This window comes from Carcharhinus amblyrhynchos, chromosome 11 (genome assembly GCF_965287045.1).
Source record: "Carcharhinus amblyrhynchos chromosome 11, sCarAmb.v2.hapA, whole genome shotgun sequence".
NCBI lineage: Eukaryota > Metazoa > Chordata > Chondrichthyes > Carcharhiniformes > Carcharhinidae > Carcharhinus > Carcharhinus amblyrhynchos.
The window spans coordinates 76600600-76619433 of NC_137334.1; the positions used below are offsets into that span (position 1 = coordinate 76600600).

The 18834-nt window shown below is 40.8% G+C and overlaps 1 long non-coding RNA gene across 1 annotated transcript; it reads right to left on the minus strand.

Moving 5' to 3' along the window:
* Positions 1 to 5879: 5879 nt before the first annotated feature.
* Positions 5880 to 17956, minus strand: LOC145349757 (uncharacterized). The gene is made up of 4 exons (XR_013888143.1): positions 17638 to 17956; positions 15804 to 15860; positions 13472 to 13540; positions 5880 to 6979 (listed from the first exon to the last, which is right to left on the minus strand). It is a non-coding gene; the product is annotated as an uncharacterized LOC145349757 (long non-coding RNA).
* Positions 17957 to 18834: the final 878 nt, after the last annotated feature.

An 18834-nucleotide genomic window follows, 5' to 3' on the forward strand; every position in this document is an offset into this window, starting at 1 on the left:
CACACATTTCCATCCCAACACATTGCACCAAACTTTTGGTATGGCATCAAGAGAGCATTACCAGTAGAGTTTAAAAGAACAAATAAATTATTTAAATGAACATCTTCAATTCTTGTAGGACCTTGTTCAAATTTTGCTATGTCTTCTACCAAACTTGCAATATGTTGGACTTGCCTTGCTCAACATGTCTTGCTAAAGGTAGGACCAACCGCATCCTGCCCCTGCCCCACCCCCCTGCCCCAATTACCAATTATTTGCTGGTTTGTCATTTCAGACTGTTGGTTAAACTCTGGGCATTACTTGCTGTGTTTTATCAGTCTGAAAAGTTCACTTTGTCAGCAAAAGGCATGATTTTGCTGGTGTGGCTAACTCATAGGTAGATTTCTGTACTGTTAGGCTTGGCTTGAACTTCACAGTATATTATGAAGTCAGAATAGACCCATTTTTTGACATAAATTTGAGATTAGGATGCTTCATTCCAGGTGTGATTCTATTGACACATAAAGGTTCTTTTATCAAAACAAGCTTTATTCATAACACAGTTTACATATAGCTCAAACAAACCTAAGGAACTTGACTTTTAACAGTTGAGCAATAACTAAAATGAAAAAAAACTACTTAAATTATCATTATTTCAGTTCCAATTAAGCAATATTTCCCTTATAGACTTAAAACTCACTTTAAATATAGTTAACAATCGCAGATATATTTACTCTGAGTTGGTAACAACTGTGAAGGTTTCAGAGAGACTTTGCAGAGTATTTGCAAAGAAAATCTTCACAAAGAGAGCAGTTTGTAGGTTTCTATCTTTTGACAGCCCCTTCTAGCAACTGAACACAAAGTTTTTTTCTGCTACAAACCTAGCTCCTTCTATTAACTACATCACATGACTTTGTATATCTAACTCACCTTCCATTGCTTTAATTGAAAAAAGACAGGGGTCCTCTGTCATTATAAACATGAAGCGCCATCAGCATCATTCTAAGTAAATATTACAGGATAAAATGAGTAACTAACTTATTTTCTAGCATCTGCTGCGCTCCCTCCAGACATAGTGACTGTTTTGAAAAAAAGAACACATAACTTTAAACACTCTACAGAAACATAAATTATATCAATAGCACAGTATCATCACAGTAATCATGAGTGATCTTGTCAAGGTGGTTTTGCTTTTGATTTAGTATTGTCATGTGTATTAACATACAGAGAAAAGTATTGTTTCTTGTGTGCTATACAGCCAAAACATACCATTCATAGAGGAGAAAACGAAAGAGTGCAGAATGTAGTGTTACAGTCATAGCTAGAGTGTAGAGGAAAATCAAATTAATGCAAGGTAAGTTCATTCAAAAGTCTGACAGCAGCAAAAAAGAAGTGGTTCTTGAGTCAGTTGGGATGTGACCTCAGACCTTTGTATCTTTTTCCTGAAGGAACAAGGTGGAAGAGAGAATGTCTGGGGTGCATGGAGTCCATAATTATGCTGGTTGCTTTGCCAAGGCAGTGGGAAGTGTAGACAGAGTCAATGGATGGGAGACTGGTTTGTGTGAAGGGTTGGGCTACATTCATGACCTTTTATAGTTCCTTGCGGTCTTGGACAGAGCAGGAGCCATATCAAGCTGTGATACAACCAAAAAGAATGCATTCTATGGTGCACATGTAAATTTGGTAATAGTTGTAGCTGACATGCCAAATTTCCTTAGTCTTCTGAGAAAGTAGAGGTACTGGTGGGCTTTCTTAACTATAATGCCAGCATGGGGGGACCAGGACAGGTTTATTGGTGATCTGAACATCTGAAAACTTGAAGCTCTCGACCCTTTCTAATCCCCGTTGATGTTATCAAGAGCATGTTCTCCTTTACGCTTTCTGAAGTTGATGACCATCTGCTTTGTTTGTTGACATTGAAGGAGAGATTATTGTTGCTGCACCAGTTCACCAGATTCTCTATCTCATCATTGTTTGAGATCCGACCCATTACGATGGTGTTGTCAGTAAACTTGAATTGGAGGGGAATTTGGCCACACAGTCATAAGTGCATAAGGGACATAGTAGGGGACTGACAACACAGCCTTGTGGAGCACCAGTGTTGAGGGTGATTATGGAGGTGTTGTTGCCTATCCTTACTGATTGAGGTCTGTGAGCTAAGAAGTTCAGAATCCAGTCACAGAGGGAGTTGCTGAAGCCCAGGCCATGGAGTTTGGAGATGTGTTTTGCGGGAATAATAATGTTGAAGGTTGAGCTGTAGTCAATAAATAGGAGTCTGACATAGGTATCTTCATTATCTAGGTGTTCCAGGGTTGAGTGCAGGGACAGGGGAGCAGCACATGCTGTGGACCTGTTGCAGTGGTAGGCAAACTGGAGTGGATTCAGGTAGTCCAGGAGGCTGGAACTGATTAGTGCCATGGCCAACCTTTTGATCCACTTCATAAAGATGGATGACAGAGCCATCGGCCAATAGTCATTAATGCACGCTGCTTGGTTTCTCCTAGGTATTGGAATGATGTTGTCTTCTTGAAGCAGAAAGAGGCCTCAGATTGTTGTAAAGACAGATGTCTGTGAATAACCCCGCCAGCTGATCCGCGCAGGATCTGAGTGCATGTCCGGGTACCCCATCCAGGCCAATTACTTTCAATGGGTTGACCTTCAAGAAAGTGGCTCTGACATTTGCAATGGTGACCCCAGTCACAGGTTCATCCAAGGCTTCCAGGGTGGATGGCATGCTCTTGCTGACCTCTTACTCAAAATGGGCGTAGAATGCATTGAGCTCATCAGGGAGGGGTGCGTTGGAGCCGGCGATTTTACATGCCTTCATCTTGTAGCCTGTTATGTCTTGCAGACCTTGCCAGTCAGCAGCGGTCAGTGCAGCTAGCCTGGGAACCCAGCTTAGTCGGATGCTGTCTTTTGGCATCTTTGATGGATCTCCTTAGATCCTATCTGGCTTTCTTGTATAGGTCAGTGTCATCTTATTTAAATGCCTCAGACCTGGACTTCAGCAAGCAGTGGATATCCCTGTTCATCCATGGTTTCCGGTTGGGGAACACACGGATTTGCTTCTTCGTCACAGTGTTCTACACGCTTACTAATGCAGTCAGCAACTGTAGTGGTATACTCGTTCAAGCTGGTCGCAGAGTTTTAACATACTGACCAGTCCACTGACTCCAAGCAGCCCCGTAAGAGGTCATCTGATTCCTCAGACCAACACTGCACGACTTTCTTTGATGGATTCTCCCACTTCAGTTGTTGCTTGTAAGCCGGGAGCGGGAGCACAGCCTTGTGGTTGGAGGATAAGGGGAAGCCGTAAGGAAATCCGCATAGGGCAGGGGCAGCCACTATAAGTGGAATGAGGAGGGAAGCAGTGCACACAAGGCCACAAGGCCAAGTGGGTATTGAGGCAGTATTTATCAAATTTATTTTGGAGCAAAGTCTGAGGTGCCTTTGCATCACATATGTGGGTGTACCAAACCACATCATTTGTAGTACTCACCAACAGGTAAGTACAGCACTGTGCAGGGCCACATTTTGACATACTGAGGCCCTAAACTTTGTCAAGGTCTCAGACATTACCAAAAAAAAGTGTTATTCAAACAGAAAGGGGAAATAAAAATAGAAATATTAAAATCTTTATATCTATATATATATACACGTATTACATATATATATACACATACAGGAAGTGTTTTGAAAAAAACTAATTAAAGTATATAGCTGGCAATAAGACTGTTCGCATTATGAAATACTGACAGATTTCTTAATTTGTATGTTTAAAACCTTTTAATCCGTAGGAACACAAGAGCAATTACACAGATCAGCGCTTACTAAATGGAAGCAGGAATAAGCTTGCACAAAACTTAGAACATTTTTATCTTGATATTTTTTGGGCAGCAAATTCGCTGATGATATCTTCAAAGGACAAACTGCAAATTTAACATTTTCTATAAACGTAATGCTTAGTGCAGACAGCTTTTCTTGCAGCATTACTGTCTGCAATTCACTCTTTTGTTGTTCAGTCATGAAAATGACCTGAGCAGTTCATTACCATTAAACTTGGAAAGAGCCACAATATTGCTTCGACATTAGAGGAAGTCAACTTGAGTTTTCCCTTGGATGATGACTTGATACAGGTCCTGGTGGCATGAAGTTCTTTTATCTGAATCATTTTCCTTGATACAAGCTTGGAGGTGCTTTTTCCAATGAGGTAGTCAACATCACTAGGATAATTTTCAGCATAAGTTTTAGACCTTCACATAGCTGTTTTTCCAAGGAATCTAAATCAACCAAAACCAAAAAAAGTAGCCTTTGTATATGAATGCTCTTTTTTTCAAGTGAGTTTCAAGTGCATCCATCGTAGAAATAAAGGATTTCACTCAAAACTGGTCTATTGCAGCAAGTTTAATCATGTATCACCGGCATTGAATTCCTTTTTTCCCATTCTTTTCCTTTTATTCTCATATATGTAATCTATATCTAAGATTGGCTTCCTTTGGTTTGAGTACAATTTCTTCAAAACTTTCTCGGGTTTCTTTCAAGAAGTGGGAGAGTGACGAATATACCTTGGACTATCTGAGAATCCTGCCAAGCTTAGCTGGTTTTGTGGAACGATCTAACAAACGATTCCAAATTCTAACATGAATACAAAATCTAATTCCTCCATTTTCTCCTGCAGAGTGCCAGCATTTCACCTGGTATCACCTTTTCCTTTGTCATCAATGTGAAGATGAGCAACAGCATCAATAATTGAACCATGACTCTCAGCATGTGCTTCCCACCAAGTGTCAGTGAGATGATTTGGTATAGTGGAATTGAAAAGATTTGAGTACTCTAGTGTTTTGTAGGGGCAGAGAAAAATGTGTATTTTTGTTGCACTGCAACAACAAAAAAAACTGCATCTTGACAGCAATCAACTGCAGCACGGCCAATAAGATTCAGTGATTGTTCAGCACATGGCATATATATGCATACTTATTTTTCTTTAAGAAGAGAGTTTTTGCTGCATGCCATAAAACCTTCTGTCATGTTAGCTGCATTGTCCTCTGCGCTTACTTAAGTAACTTTGCAGTCCTTGTCTAGATAATCCAGCATCATATTGAACATACTTTCACCATTATGGTTTTCTAATTCAAGGAAGATTAGAAAGCATTCAATGGGAAAACCATCATCAGCTGACACGTATCTTACAATAATATGTAGTAGATTGACATGTGAAAGAGCTGATGCAGAGTCAACAGACAAATTGAAGTATCTTGCTTTTCTCAAATCACCCAGAGTAAATCCTCTTACTTTTACCAGCCACAAGCTGGATGAGTTCTTTGTATATTGTCTTAGACAAGTATGAAGGCTTCCCTGATCCAATGCTTTCATGTTTTATATTGCTGACAAGAAATGCATCAAACTTAGGAAAGAGTTACAAAGAAACATATAAAATTATTATGCCATTATTACTACAAAACTCACCTCTAAACTCCGTGACCTAGGGTTCGGCTCCTCCCTCTGCTACTGGATCCAGATTTCCCAACCCACAGACCGTGCAATCAGTAAGAATAGGTAACGACACTTCTTGTACAATTATCCTCAACACCTGTGCCTTGCAAGGCTGTGTCCTTATTATAGCACCTATTATCCTCCTTATACACTTACGACTGTGTGGCCAAATTCTGCTCCAGCTCCCTTTTCAAGAAGTAAAGAAAATGCAGTATATATATATTTCAATAATACATTGATTTACCTGCTATCAAGGAGAGAAGTGAGACCCTTGTGTGACTTGAACTAAGGACAACTGATGCTGCTGCACAAAATTTCTGAAGATTTTCTGACATATTATTACAAGATATTATTACAATTATGGGCATCTTTTCTGAAAAAAAAATTGCTTATGATTGCATCGTATGTTGATCACACTTCATTTGTTTCCAGATTTTTTTAAAGGAGGAAGAAGACATTTTAAAGTTAAAAAAACTTCCATATTTATTATTGTTCTGAAAAAACTGTACAAGCCACTTCTATTTAATGATCGAAGTGTCTAAATGGATCATGTGACTGTCAGAGTTCAGGGAGAGGGCGGCACTGTGGATATGAATTATACTTCCTTCTTGTAAACTCAACATGACAAATATCTGTGGAGCCATATATATATTTTGATCATATCAGAACCAAAATGTTTGTTTTAGAGAGTGCTTTTTCCTCCCTCTCCTTTATTTTACAACTATGTAAAGCTTAAAATTTAGACTTTTTTTCATTATAAAGGCCCTCACAATGTGATGCCCGAAGCTGTAGCTTACTTAGCTTATGTATAATTCCAGCAGAGAGTCCGTGGTTATCAAATTACTTCCATGGGTTCCTTTCAAGCTGCAGTAGGTGACATCAATGTAATTTCCTAGTTTGCAGTCCATCGAAGTACCTGAGAGGTCACAGAAACTATCTACATCGTGCTATGTTCATTGATTAATCCAGCAAGGGACTTGTGGCGCCTCCAACATGCATAAATCAGTTTTAACAAAGGTGTCTGAAGTAAATGCTAACTCACAACCAGCTGCTCAGATAAACATCAGCATTGGCTTGTCAACTGCTACTAAGCTCATGTGAAACATACCCATACCAATGAAGAAAGGAAATTAGAACAAGAGAGCATTAGGTTTCGCCTGCATGACAGGCTTCTCAGGGTACAAAACAAAACTATAGATGACATCTATGTATCTTACTCACTCCCAATCACAAGCCTGGCACCTTCAATCTATTTCTTTAATGTACAATTGATTTATGACAACAGAAGAACATCATATAGGTCTATGCCCACTATCCCTTTGCCCTAGCTCCTGCACACTTGTCCCTGATGTTTGACCAAGATTTGTCCTCTAGCCTTGCCTCTAAGCGAACCTGTTGCCAATTTCTGAGCTAGTGCCTGTGAGGGCTAGAATAAGTGGTACTGCATCATTAGCAGGACTGATCCATTTTTTTCTCCGTTTGATGAGGATTTCCACATCTGCAACATCTGAAAGAAAGCAAATAAGGTTAGTAATGATAAGGTTAGTGTGATGTGACAGCAGAGTCAGAGAGAAATGGCTGGTGGATGCATCGGCAGTTTGGCAAGCAGAGTGTGTAGAGGAAGATGAAAAAAGGAGAATGAATAAAGTGTGACAAAACACTGAGTGAACCTCCTCCATCATTGCCAGTTGCCAAAGCCATGACCCAACCCTTGCCAGGATGGCAGAGAGAAAGGATAAATAGAGGGTTACAGTGAATGCTTATTTAAATAAAAAATGGCTGAGATCACCATCATTGAAACACATGACATGTTTGTGTCCTTTAAAAACACTAAGATTTATGTGTTGAAGAAAGGAGAAATGCCTGTTTTAAAACTATAAATTTCAACCTCTAATTCAGTCAGGGGAACATGATTTGCTTTGCAAAATGCAATTCTTGAAAAAGCAATTTCAGTAACAGGAATAAAAGAAGGAGACATTTGTGACCCACCTGCAATAATTATCCTTTAACACTTTCAAGCAGTTAATCAGCCAATTAACCAACATAAACGTCGAAATATTCATTAATCCAGCTGTGAAGTGCTCTGAATTTGGGGCATAATGCCAATTTTGAAAAGCTCATTTTGCCAATCAGACCCTGAAGCACTAATAGCCACTATAATGGAAGGAAATGAGCGGATTTTTTTTACTAGGGAAGGATAGCCCCTAATCATTTAAAGGCAACCAGCTTGGCAATTATCACAAAAAAGAAGCAAAGTAATGTAAGTGATGCAGAGGAACTAGCAGGAGACATTGCAGGACTTCAGAAAGGCAAAGTGTGTATATTACTGTAAAGTAGCCTGCACGAAACACGTACGGAATGAAGTGTGATGTGTTAAGAGAATGTTGTACTGAGAAATTTTAGCAAATGAGGTAGTGGATGTGAAAATTGAGAAATTATGCAAATTGAATTATATGCGCATGCTGGGATAGGGAGTATGAGAAAGAACATCAGGGATCAAATCACCATGTCTCAATCCAGTAACTCTTATATTTAAAGATAAAGCTGACACAGAAACAGGGTGAACCTTTGAATAATGCACTCTGTATTGAAGAAAGAGCATCGAATTATTCAGGAGGGTGAGTCTGGAAACATAGACAGTGAAATGATGCAGAGAATATTGATTAATATTATATTAATCATTTAATTTATGATTTGGACAATATATTACATCAATGGGCTAGGTTTGACAACCTGCTCTCATAATTTGAAGCAATAACAAGATAGGAAATGGACTTGGACTGCTGTTCTGTCATTTCCTTGGAGTCCAATGGCACTTGTAAAATTTTCCCCATTATTTGAGTAGCACATCAAATTAGAGGCTGATGACAATAAAATGTTATCCAATTAATGCTGCATCAATATTGCCTTAGCCATGCCGGATGTCAGGAATGTTGGTTAATTTTTGGTATCCATCATGACTTTAACACAAAGTATAAGGGTTTGAACTTGAAAAGAGATGAGAGTTGAAAGACATTTTTCAACATTTTATCCTATTTCTTCACCCAGTAATGAAATGGGTGCTTTGGCCTGTTTCCTCCCTCTGAACTGAGCCAGCAGAGCAATGACACAAATTCCAACTGGAGCCCCCCTCAACTACAACAAGTCTGTCAGGTGTGGCAAAGTCTTTTCTTACTGAGCTGAATGGATGCGAAGATGGAGCTCAATATTTCAATAAACATCAATTAGATAAAATTTCACGCTGTAATGGAGGATTGGACAAACTTGTGGAGGGGTGGTACTTCCCAGCACATGCTTAATTTTCTCTTGGCCAGACCTGTGCAGGAGATCACACTTATATTTCCCAGAAGGCATCACATTGAAACATAAACATGCACAGATGAGCAAGGTGGCTAGAAAAAGTGGGAGAGCTTGAACAGGGGCATCTGGTTGAGTGCCTGCAGATGGAAATGGACACGGAGGTTTGCTGTTGAGCAACCTGAGAGAAACTTTGTTTGACTACTTGCTTCGCAGGTGACCTTAAATTGGTATTCAAACTGCGATGGCTGAGGCCCCGAACCTGGTAGGAAGTCAACTTTCTGAATACTGACTAAGAGATTTGCTTTCTATTTTGGTTCGATTTCACTGGTAAATAGATTAGTTATCCAGTTAAATATGTAGGGAAAATCATCAACATAAGGTTAGTACTCCGACAGACTGGAGGGGCTGATTGTGGACAAGTCCCCAGGACCGGATGGAATGCATCCGAGGGTCCTGAAAGAAATGGCGGAGGTGATAGTGGATGCTTTGGTGGTTATTTTCCAGACGTCGCTGGATTCCGGGGAAGTGCCGGAAGATTGGAAAACGGCTAATGTTACGCCGTTGTTTAAGAAGGGTGCCAGGCAAAAGGCGGGGAATTATAGGCCTGTTAGTTTAACGTCTGTTATAGGTAAAGTGTTAGAATCCGTCATCAAGGAGGAAATAGCGAGGCATCTTGAGGGGAACTGCTTGATAGAGCAGACGCAGCACCGTTTCCTTAAAGGGAAGTCGTGTCTGACAAATTTACTGGAGTTCTATGAGGATGTGTCTAGGGCGGTGGATAGAGGAGAGCCGGTGGATGTGGTCTTTCTGGATTTTCAGAAGGCGTTTGACAAGGTACCTCACAAGAGGTTATTACAGAAGGTCAGGGGGCATGGAGTTGGGGGTAGGGTGTTAGCGTGGATAGAGGACTGGTTGTCAAATAGGAGGCAGAGAGTGGTGGTCAATGGGTGCTATTCGGATTGGCGGATGGTGACTAGTGGAGTGCCCCAGGGGTCGGTGCTGGGGCCTCAGCTATTTACCATTTATATAGATGATCTGGAGGAGGGAACGGAGTGCAGGGTGTCGAAATTTGCTGATGACACCAAAATTGGTGGAAAGGCAAATTGTGCGGAGGGTGTGGAGAGTCTACAGAAGTATCTAGATAGGCTGGGCGAATGGGCCAGGAAATGGCAAATGGAATTTAATGTTGGCAAGTGCGAGGTGGTCCACTTTGGTAGGAATAATGGTAGGAAGGATTATTACTTACGTGGAGAAAAACTGCAGCAGGCGACGGTGCAGAGGGACCTCGGGGTCCTTGTGCATGAGTCGCAAAAACCCAGCTTGCAGGTGCAGCAGGTGGTCAGGAAGGCGAATGGGATGCTGGCCTTCATAGCAAGGGGGATTGAATATCAAAGTAGGGAGGTCTTGCTGCGGCTGTATAGGGCATTGGTGAGGCCGCAGCTGGAGTACTGTGTGCAGTTTTGGGCGCCGTACTTACGCAAGGATATTTTAGCCTTGGAGGGAGTGCAGAGGAGGTTTACTAGGCTGATGCCGGAGTTGAGGGGGTTGAGCTATGAGGAGAGGCTGAATAGATTCGGCTTGTACTCGTTAGAGTTTAGAAGAATGAGGGGAGATCTCATTGAGACATATAAGATGATGAATGGGATGGATAGGGTAGAGGTGGAGAGACTCTTCCCGCTCAGAAAGGATAGTAGGACTAGGGGGCATAGCCTCAAGATCAAGGGGGGGCGGTTTAGAACAGAGTAGAGGAGGAACTTCTTCACTCAAAGGGTGGTGAATCTCTGGAATTCTCTGCCCGTTGAAGTGGTGGAGGCTGCCTCGCTAAATATTTTTAAGACGTGGGTTGATGGGTTTTTGATGAGAGAGGGGATTAAGGGTTATGGGGAGAGGGCGGGAATGTGGAACTGAGCCACGACAGATCAGCCATGATCTTATTGAATGGCGGGGCAGGCTCGAAGGGCTAGTTGGCCTACTCCTGCTCCTATTTCTTATGTTCTTATGTAAGTTTTTCACTCAGAGGGTGGTGAGTGAATGGAATCGGCTGCCGTCAGTGGTGGTGGAGGCGAACTCGCTGGGGTCTTTTAAAAGACTTCTGGATGAGTATATGGGATTTAATGGGATTGGGGGTTATAGATAGGTCTATGGATTGGTAGGTATTGATGTGATCGGCGCAACTTGTGGGCCGAAGGGCCTGTTTGTGCTGTAGTGTTCTATGTTCTATGTACTCAACATAGAGCTAAGTTTCTAAGTTTTGTTTTATTTTCTTGTAGTTTTGAAGCACCGTGCTTATTTGAAACAGAATCAGAAAATGCTGGAAAATCTCAGCAGGTCTGGCACCATCTGTGGAGAGAGAACAGAACTAACTTTGAGTCTGGATGATGCTTCATTAGCACTGACAACAATTGGAAATTGGAGGGCTATCAAATAAAACTTGACACCAAAACACATTACGAGAAATACAGCAGGTAGCCAAAGGTTTCATCAAAGAGGTGGATTTAAGAAACATCTAAGAGGAAAGAGCACCGAGTATGTGGATGACGGGTTATGGGTGCGAATTCCAGAGTTTACCTCAGCAGCTGAAGGAACTGCTACTAATGGTGGAGCAACTAAAATAAGGGATGCACAACCAGTCACAATTGGAAGAAGAGGGTTGTAGGGCAGGAAGAAGCAACAAAAATAGAGCATAAGACCTCGGAGCATAATTAGGCCACTCGGCCCATCGAGTCTTCTGCACCATTTGATCATGGCTGATACCTTTTATAAAGATAGTGAAGGGCAAACCACAGGGAGATTTGAAAACCTGGTTGAGAATTTTAAATTCCACAATTGCTTAACTAGAAGCCAATTATAAGGTCAGTGAGCACAAGGTGATTGGTGAACAAGGCTTGTTGTGAGTAGGTCATGGGCAGCTGAGTTTTGGATAATAAGTAGGAAATATGGGAGCCCAGCCAGCGTTGCAAAGGAATAGGCAAGTCTAGGTGTAGCAAAGACATAAGCTGAAGCATGGATAGCGTAGAAAGGAAATAAACGGTCTTGGTGATGGCATGGTAATGTGGTCTCAAACTCATCTCAGGGTTGAATACAACACCAAGGTTTCTTAAGGTCTTGTTCAGAGAGTTGCCAGGGAAACTGATGGAGTCAGTCCCTCAGAAGTCTTGAATCTCACCCAATTTTAAACAAAATGTTAGTGGTTATAATTGGACCTTCCCATGTCCCAAGGTCTAGCAACGAAGTGGCGTAAGAATAAATTTATCGTATTCCACTTTTTTCACTCTTATTCTATTGAAGTCTTTGGAATGCTTCAATTACAATAGCCTTTACTTAATTAACTTACAATATTTGAATATTTTAGGTTCTATGTAAACATTACCAATTGCAACGAAAATTAAGTACATTCTCTAACATGTTAGAACAAATGCACATTTGAAGGACTGTAAACTATCCACACATACTCGTAAAAGAGAAGGAACTATTAAAAGTTGATCTATAATGGGATTTTTAAGGAAACGAAATATGGCAATGAGCCTTAAGTCCTTTAAATTGAAATTTCTCAGCCTTGCAGTTACTAGGCGAGGCTGTTTGGCAATGGCTCCCCAAGACATTTGCGCCATGGTGAATTTTCCAAAGAGCAGAGTGATAATAGGCTTTGTTGTCTGCTCCATGAAGACTGACAGTACAAATGTTGACAGCCACAATTAAGGATGACTTTGTGGTTTTGTCAGCCTCCTTCCACATGCAGAGGCCAGAATTCTCTGGCCGCTCACATCCCACCATCCCTGCCAACCAGAACAGAGAATTTGGTGCACAGCCAAATTTCCATTCACGGCAGCAGGACTGGAGAATCCCAGCTGCCAGCGAGGTCAGAGAATCCAGCCCAGAGGCTTCCAGCCCAATGAAGCCAGTCTCCCTCTGGCAGGCTGGGAGCCTTCGGAGCTGGAGGCTCCATGCCACAATGCCAGGCACAAGGGCAAGAAGAACCGCACCTGCATTGAAATGATTCCTCTGGAGGGATTTCCCATCCGCTCCAACTCTGGCCTTCGATCTGAATTGAATTCATGTCTCCGCGAGCACCTCCACGTTGTCTTTGCAGTCCCTGGCCTGCCTTGGTGGTGCCCACTTCTCTCTCTCTATAGGGCTGCCAAGGCTCTAGAATTGCCAGGCTTCCATCATTCAAGGAGCTTGCCTTCAGATAACTGTAAATGGAGAAGGGATACAGCAGGCCCAATCTAACTTGGGGAATTCAAGCTGGGTGTCACTCAAGTTTCTTACAATATTTGAATAAAGCAATGCTTCTTTTTCTGTAAGACCACAGTGAAGCAATCTGAAAGGATAACTGAAAAATAATGCCTGGTACTAAAATGGTGCATCTGATTGACATCTTCTAGACCCTAGAAAGCATGTCACAGATTTAATTGAATAATTTCCTGTATGGTTTCTTGTTAATTTTGAAGTGTCAGTGTTATTAAGTTCCTGTTACTTAAAATGAAGATTGAAAATAAATATAAATTGACTCGGTGCAGTGTGCAAAATTAAAAGTGAAGGTTTCAATTAATTTCAATTTTTAATGATACTTGTGCTGTATTTGTAGCGTAGATAGGCTGTATATGATAGTTAGAAAGGTAATATCAATTCTTCTGTACCAAATCAGTCAGACTAATTTTTATTTGGCACAGGGCATTGATAGCTCTTCTATTCTTACCTTCTTGACTGTCTAAGCATATATTTAATTCTGTCCCAGGTTGCTTTATGGAACTAAAGAAGGCTGGGTCTGTGGAAGAAAATTTAATCCACTATATTAGCCTTAATTACTTAAGAATGATCTAGAGAATACAGCAAACAAGAAAAAGTCAATATAATTTAAAATGTGACCATTATTATTATATCCCTTCTTATTTACATTGGCTTTTTCAAATTAAGTAGAGGTCAATCCAAATGGTACCCTTTCTTCCTATTACAGAGATATCTTTATTTCATTTTGATTCCTTCTCAGTTCCGAAGAAAGATCACAGACCTGAAATGTTAACTGTCTCTCTCTCTCTCTCCACAGATGCTACTAGAGCTGTAAAATATTTCCAGCATTTCTAATGTCTATATTTTGTGCTCCCTTTCACAAAAGAAGATTTAATCATTACAGAAACAAAGAATTGACAGACAATCCTTTAAAATACATGGACATTACTGGAACATTTCACAGGCTTTGACAATGAGAGTTATCCAAAGATACTGTGGATTTAGAAATTTTGTTAGGCATGGATAAGATTTTGTCTTGATTATTATTCTCTTTGATTATTTTCTATGATGGCGTATTTTTGTGACAAAATGACTTACTGTATCAACTTTCCAGGACTTTATGGAAAGTGACTACGGAAAGTAAAACCTCATTGACTAACCCTACTAACCTACTCATAAGGCTAGATCTTCAATTTTTTTTTTAAACATCTTGTGATTTATTCCTCAAAAGTGGTAATAGTTTCATACAAATCACTAACAAGTTCCAAAATAAATATCACAACTTTTATTACATCTCCAGTTCCAACACTGAGATAATATCTTTCTTTATCTTTATCAATTGATACACAGCAGCTCCCCTCCATGACTACAATCCAAATCGCAGCTCCAAAAAGTTTAAATATGTATTAGCTTGTTAACAATGCTGTGGACTATTTTCTAATCATATATCCTAGACAGTTTGTGCATATTTTATTGTATAGTCTGTTCAACACAAACTAGGGATAAGTTAATTTAGAAAATAAAGATTGATAAAATGGGTTGACATTATCAATTTCTAGCATTTTGAAACAATCAAGTTTGGAAATACCTTTACATTTTAATATTTTTATATATAATATTTCAATATTTGTCTACAGGTGAATGATTTTTTAGATTCTATGTTTCAAACAAAAATTTTGCACCTCTAAGATAATTAAGAAATACGCTTCTCACCTAGAATTTGATTTGAAAGACTAGTTGCTTTTGGTTCGATTCCGGTGATGTGTTTGTGCAACCAGTTCCCACAACCAAACTGCTAGCAACCCCACTGTAAGTTTGCCAGATGTGCTAAATTTACCTGCTAGGATGACTCACTTTTTAAACAAGGTTTAGTGAATCCAGCAAGTTTATATCAGGGTTACTGTTGGCTAAGAGAACTGCACTTCAGAGACTGGCAATGGAAACATTTAACTGATACTAATACAAAAAGATCTGATGCATATTGTTTTTCAGTCAGAGCAATTGTTAAAACATTCAATCTAGCCTTGTGTCCTTCTCTAAAGAGGAAGGAAGGTGGCAGAAGAAATCGTCAATGCCTTCTGCTTGATCACTGACCAGTGACCCCTGCTGGAAGGTGCCTTTAAATGAATATCAGATAAAACCAGGAATGATCCTGTTACTTTATTAAAGGAATTAAATTGATGCAACTTGTTATTTTTGTTGAGTTAAGCAGTGACAATCTCCATGGTTGACTAGCTTTCTAACTGAGTCGGCTTAGATCTGAAGAATGGTCACTGAACTGAAGTGCAAGTCTGCAGCCAGCACCATAAAGGTGTTACCCGTGGGATGAGTCTCCACCTTTAAGAATGGAGGCGAGAAAACCAGACGAGAAAAAAACTGGTACATTCGGGAGCATCTGTTAAATAAAATTAAAATCAGAAGCCACATGTTTAATTATTAAATTGTGGCAGCCACAACTTCACATTCCTTGTGGTTACATACCATATAACTAGAATCAGACAATCCCTACAGGGTAGATGGGGCCATTCAGCTCATCGAGTTCGCACTGACTCTCTTACAGAGTATCTTACCCAGTGCCACTCCCTTGTTCTTTCTCTGTAACTCCACACATTTATCACAGCTAATCCATCTAATCTATAAATCTTTGGACAGTAAGGGGCAATTTAGAATGGCTAATCCATCTAACCTGCAATCTTTGGACTGTGGGAGAAAACTGGGGTACCCAAAGGAAACCCACACAGACACAAGGAGAATGTGCAAACTCCATACAGTCATCCAAGGGCAAAATTGAACCCAGATACCTGAAGCTGAGGCAGTAGTGCTAACCGCAGTGCCATTGTGCCATCCACCATGCAGATCTGCGAAAGAGAGATTGGAATGATTTTTGAATGAGTGTTCAGATTCTTCTTTTAAAAAAATTAAATAGGATATCTGGTGAATAACACATAAAACTTTAAAACACATGTAGTTCTTTACATTGTAATTTTGATATTAATGAAAGCATATAATTCCTACCAATTCTCATTAACAAAAAAAACTGCAAAAGTGAAGCAGCATTAATATATCTAGGAAGAAGAGCCTTGCTTTGTATTTATAGCAATAGAAGTCAAAATTGCTTTTTCTTCCAGAGAGCTGTTTTCCCCACCTTTCTCATTTCCTGAAGCTTGTTAACTACATGTCACAGGTGCCAGCTGTTCTTTGGTACCTTGCTCAAGCAGCCAATATCTATGTATGAGCTTTTATACTATCAGTCGGCTAATTGATCACTAGTCACGGCTGAATCTGATTTCTTTCCCTCCATCAACCTATACATCCTTTCAGCAAGAGTCACTAGTTAATAATCGGGAGTCGAATATTTGCGTTGGAGAGGAGAAAATCAGCCAAAGACATTGAACCCAAATGTAGCAATCTTACCAGTACCTGAAAAACTCAGCACTGACAAAGGATTAAACCTGTACTTAAATCTTTATGCTAAATTTCATAATTTCTAACATTATGAAGAGTTTTAGAAGCGTTGACTACCAATTCTTCTGGTTGTGAATCTGTGAGAAGGAATAATTTATTTACGTTGTCGTTGCGGAAGTGAGAAAGAAAAAAACTTGCTCAATGCAAAAACTTGTTGAGAGTACAAAATGCCCTGCATGTGGGGCGGTTGCAGCAAACACTATTACACTTTTGAGAGGCAGACTGGGAATGTGATCTGGGAAAATACCGCCTGAAAAATCCAATTGAAATATTGGCAACGTATATGGGCCGATGAGTAATAGTTACTTTAAGTTTTGAGGGTTGGCAGAAGGGAAAATAAAATGACAAGTCTTAGAATGTTTCTCCCCAATCAATTTATATCACATGATGCCATAACTTCATTCTATGGTTATGTATTTTATAACCAGATTTTTTTAAAGCATTTAAACTAGGCCATAAATACATGAAATCAAATTAATGAGATCTATAAACTATAATATCTCACATATAGAACATAGAACACTACAGCACAAACAGGCCCTTCGGCCCGCAAGTTGCGCCGATCACATCCGTACCTACCAAGCCATAGAACTATCTGTAACTCCCAATCCCATTAAATCCTACATACTCATCCAGCAGTCTTTTAATAGAACATATGGAAAATATTTTAGCCAAACCATATTCTCCCTTACCACTCCCAACTCTTAGAAGTGAATTGCAATTTTCCAAGGTGGGATCAACGAGATGAAATAGGAGGGCACCGTATAAGAAAGCTCAAAGATGTAACTTCCAAACTTTGATCAGTGTAAGGGTTGTCTAATTGGAGCTCAGAACTATCAGTGGCACCACTGACCACTTACAATGTTTGATGTTGAGATTGGGTACAACTAAAAGCAATAAGTTCCCGATTTCTCAACATTTACATCCAATCCGTCCATATGCATAGTGCCAAACCGCAACGTTTTGTTTTGTAATTGTGCGAGTGGCTGCCTTTCCGGGTTTCCAGTTTATCGTACTGTTTCTTTCTCAACAAGGGATATGAAATCCTATACACTTGACGTGTAGTTGCATTCTTCAGGGAGAAAGAGGGCATGTTTTTGTGTTAACGTGTACGCCACTTCTGAGCAGCAACTGTGAGTCACCATCGATGTGTTTTGTTTAATTACTCACCGGGAGAACATAATAGAAGGATTTCAATTAGCTTCGGTAAATTCCTGCGTCGACAATGCGGAACTGGAGCAGAGAGAGAAGAATTCAGAAGTGGAGTTTGCCACCTGACATGAAAGTACGTGTGGGTGCAAACGTGCTCATCCTGATTGCACAGTCTACCAATCCAGAATTGCTGCCAGTGTGCGGTCCCAAATGAGTTACGGCACCAAATCGTCGGGTCTTAAAATAGCGGGTTATTTGAAAAAGGTCTAATTAGCCATTGATGTAGTGCCCTCGCACCCCTCACCCTCCCTCTTCAGATAGAGAGAAACAATATAACATGTAGCAGCATTGGGCTGAAAGCCACTGGGCTGGCATGGAAAGAATATATTTCGACAAGCGACAGCTAGTCGAAGAATCTTATTACCCTGAATATTGATTTGGCTCAGCCTTTGACTTGAGCTAGAGGACAAGGATGATGGAGGAAGGGGGGAAATAAGAGAGAGCTTTCTTATTGTGATGTCTCGGGCTGGCGTGTAGCCATAAAAAAAACACAGTAACCTTTCAAGATCAGGTAAATTGGTGGAAACTGCCAACTTTTTAAGCACTGTACATCTGGGCTGCAACCACATTCTCATGTTGTGCACCTTGCCCCCTGCATGTGTCATGCATCGCTTCCAACCAACTGTCAAACTCCTTTGCTGCGGGCGCCTTTGCTCGTCAATCTGGATTTTCCCCGCCCCCTCGCCACACACACACCTCAGCCAATCGCGCTGCAAGCCCAGCGATTCCTGACTGCTGATTGGTGAACGCACACGTCAATCGTCCCCGGGGAGAGATAGGTTGAGAACGCTTGGCTTCAACCACTCCTGATAGCAGCGAGGCCAAAACACACGCAGGCACACAATACAATGACCACGCCCACCTGCTGCAAGAGGATTGGTCGGCTTCCAATAATAAAGGCGCCTTTTTTCCCCCACCCCCGCGGAGGAGAAAGTGAATGCTCACTATTGGTCAGAAGGGATGTCAATCACTCTGACGCCAAGAGGAGGCCGATTTAGTGAGTGGCTAAGAGGGGATGTCAATTAAAAGCACCTCCCCCGCCTCCACTTCCCTTCTTACTCTTGCAACATTCAGGGGGCGGCCCCCAGCCAGTTTTGCCGTTTTTTTAAATCCTCCTCGAGGCGGGAGGGAGCGAAGCGCGCGATGGGGGAGGGG